Source organism: Psammomys obesus, unplaced genomic scaffold (genome assembly GCF_907164565.1).
Source record: "Psammomys obesus unplaced genomic scaffold, mPsaObe1.curated_primary_1811, whole genome shotgun sequence".
NCBI lineage: Eukaryota > Metazoa > Chordata > Mammalia > Rodentia > Muridae > Psammomys > Psammomys obesus.
Genome location: NW_026594354.1, coordinates 2,962,803 through 2,966,064, shown reverse-complemented (window position 1 = coordinate 2,966,064; position 3,262 = coordinate 2,962,803). Strand labels below are relative to the sequence as shown.

General features: G+C 37.0%; 1 pseudogene; it reads left to right on the top strand.

The window, feature by feature from the left end:
- Positions 1-381: 381 nt before the first annotated feature.
- Positions 382-1,591, top strand: LOC129685227 (60S ribosomal protein L3-like; annotated as a pseudogene).
- Positions 1,592-3,262: the final 1,671 nt, after the last annotated feature.

Sequence of the window (3,262 nt, the reverse complement as noted above, 5' to 3'; positions counted from 1 at the left end):
AAAACTAAAAAACAAACAAACAACAACAACAAAATCAAACAACAACAGCAGAAACAAAATGCATCCATATGCTGTTTAAAAAGAGCATTGTAGCCTTACAGTAAAAGGACAGAAAAAGTAGTCCTCTTAGATGTAATAGGAAGCAAACAAGTAATGCTCTCTTAAGACCTGGCAAAATAGACTTCAAACTAAAACTTAGAAGAGATAAGATGAAGACTTCATTCTAATCAAGGTAACAGTTGATCAAGAAGATTAACTACTATCTTAAACGCATATGCACCAAACTCTGGGTTACCAATTTAAAAACAAACAAACAAACAAAACAGAATACTGGGTTTAAACATACAGATTAGCCCTCTATCAGTGGCATGTGACTGCGAAATGTCACACAGGAAATTATCTGCCCCCAGGAATGGGTCCTTGAGCTTCTTGCTTGGGAAGCAAAATAGCTGGCATCATGATAAAGTGAAGAGCTTCCCCAAGGATGACCCTTCCAAGCCTGTCCACCTAACAGCCTTTTTAGGCTACAAGGTTGGCATGACCCACATCGTCCGGAAAGTTGACAGGCCAGCATCTAAGGTGAAAAAGAAAGAAGCAGGGGAGGCTGTAACCATTGTGGAAACCCCACCCATGATGATTGCTGGCATTGTGGGATGCCTAGAAACCTCACGAGGACTTCGGACCTTCAAGACTGAGCACATCAGTGATGAATGTAAATGTTGTTTCTATACGAACTGGAACAAATCTAAGAAGTTTTTTTTTTTTTTTTTTTTACCAAATACTGTAAGAAATGGCCAAGATGACATGGGCAAGAAACAGCTGGAGAAGAACTTCAAGAACATGATGAAATACTATCAAGTCTTCCATATAATTGCCCACACTCAGATGCGTCTACTTTCTCTGTGCCAGAAGAAGGTACACTTGATGGAGATCCAAGTCAATGGGGCACTGCAGCTAAGAAGCTATACTGGGCCTGAGAGAGACTGGAGCAGCAGATTCCTGTAAACCAGGTGTTTGGAAAGGATGAGATGATTGATGTTATTGGGGTGACAAAAGACAAAGCATACAAAGAGGTGACCAGTCGTTAGCACACAAAGAAAGTGCCCCACAAGACCCACAGAAGGCTGTGTAAGGCTGCCTGTATTGGAGCCTGGCACCCTGCCCATGTGGACTTCTCTGTGGCTCAATCTGGGCAAAAGGCTATCATCATCGAACAGAGATTAACAATATTTACAAGATTGGTCATGGTTACCTTATCAAGGATGGTAAGCTGATCAAGAACAATGCATCTACTGACTATGACCTGTCTGACAAGAGCATCAACCCACTGGGTGGCATTGTCCATTATGGTGATGTGACTAGTGAATTTGTTATCCTCAAAAGTTGCGTGGTGGGAACCAAGACGAGAGTGCTAACTCTTAGCAAGTCCTTGCTGGTGCAGACCAAACTGTGAGCTTTGTAGAATATTGACCTGAAGTTCATCAATACCACCTCCAAGTTTGGCCATGGTTGTTTCAAGATCATGGAGGAGAAGAAAGCATTTATGAGACCACTCAAAAAAGACTGCATCACCAAGGAGGAAGGTGCTTAATGCCAGAAGCAATTTGTGCAACTGGTAGGGTCTCAATAAAAATTTTTCCAGTGTGGGGGACACACAAATTAGCATCAACCCATTAATAGGTGATTTTAATACTCCATTTTCTAAAATAGATAAGTCATCTAGACCAAAAAATTATCTTAGAAACATCAGAATTAATTGACATCATACAATGGACTTAGCAGATATTGAAATAGTATTCTGACTAAACACCAAAGAACACACATTCTACCCTGCAGCACATGGGACCATTCCCCCAAAGAGAGCATACTCTGGGACACAAAACAAATCTTCACAAATCCATAAAGATTGAAATAACTTCTTGTATCCTATGTTACCACAAGTTAATAACACTTAAAATTGAAAAAAAAATAAATCTCTAGAGAATACATAAACTCATGGAGATTAACTAACTCATAATTGAAGGATGAATGGGTTAAAGAGTAAATCATACATTTACCTTCAAACTTAATGACTTTATTTTTCTTTAGAGCTGAATAGAATTCCATTCTACATCGTTGTGATGAAACCCCTGCTTACCCCTGCCCAAGCTGGGAAACCCCATCTGCCGTCCTTCCACTCAACCCCACCAGCACAGGGAAACCCCCTTCTCACTTGGAAAAACTCCAGGCTAATATTCTATTACTTCATATCTCCATGTTTCCAGCAACTTAAAAGAGAGTTCTCACCCAAGGGCTCAGTTTTTTATTATATATGTATTTAGTAAAAACTACGGGTCAAAATTACTCAATAAAAATTTTGCAAACAGAATTCGAACATATTGAAATGATTATCCACCATGACCAAATTGACTTCATCCCTTATATGCAGATCTAGCTCAATATACACTGGTCAATAAGTGTAAATTTTTTTGTAAGTACGTTCATGTACTTATAGAAAAAAAATGTATGATCTTCTCAGAAGATTAAAAAAAGCCTTTGACAAAATTCAACATGCATTCATAATAAAAGTCCTGTAGAATATAGGGCTGGAGGAATCATGACTCAACATAATAAAAGCTACATATGAGAAGTCAACAGACAATATCACCCTAAATGGAGAGAAGCTCTAAGAAATCCCAGTGAAGTCAGAAATGAGATAGAGATGTTCACTAACTTCACTTTTTTTTTTCAATTCTGTGCTCAAAGTACCAGTACAATAAGGAAAGAGAAAGAAATTAATGGGATACAAAATATAAAGAAGTCATATTATTCCTATTTGCAAGAGATATGACACTATATAAAAGAGATCTCAAAAATTTTACCAGAAAATTTTAGAAATTATAAGCAAATTCATCAATGAGACATTAAAATCAGCCTGTACAAATCAAAAGCTTTTCTATAAAACAACAACAAAAAATCAGAGAAGGAAATCATGGACACATTCCAATTCAAAATAACCTACAAATACGTAGGAATGAATCTTAAAAAAAAAAAAAAAAAAAAAAAAAAAGAAGTGAATGAGTTCTACAATGAAATCTTCAAACACTGGCAGAAGAAGAGAAAAAGACTCTAGAAAATAGAAATGCACCCCATGCTCAAAAATTGGTAGAATTAGTATTTGTGAAACTGAATAGTTAGCAAATGCTATTTGCAGGTTCAATGCAATTTCAATCAAAATCACCTACTCATTCTTTACAGAATTAGAAAAAGCAACCTTATATTC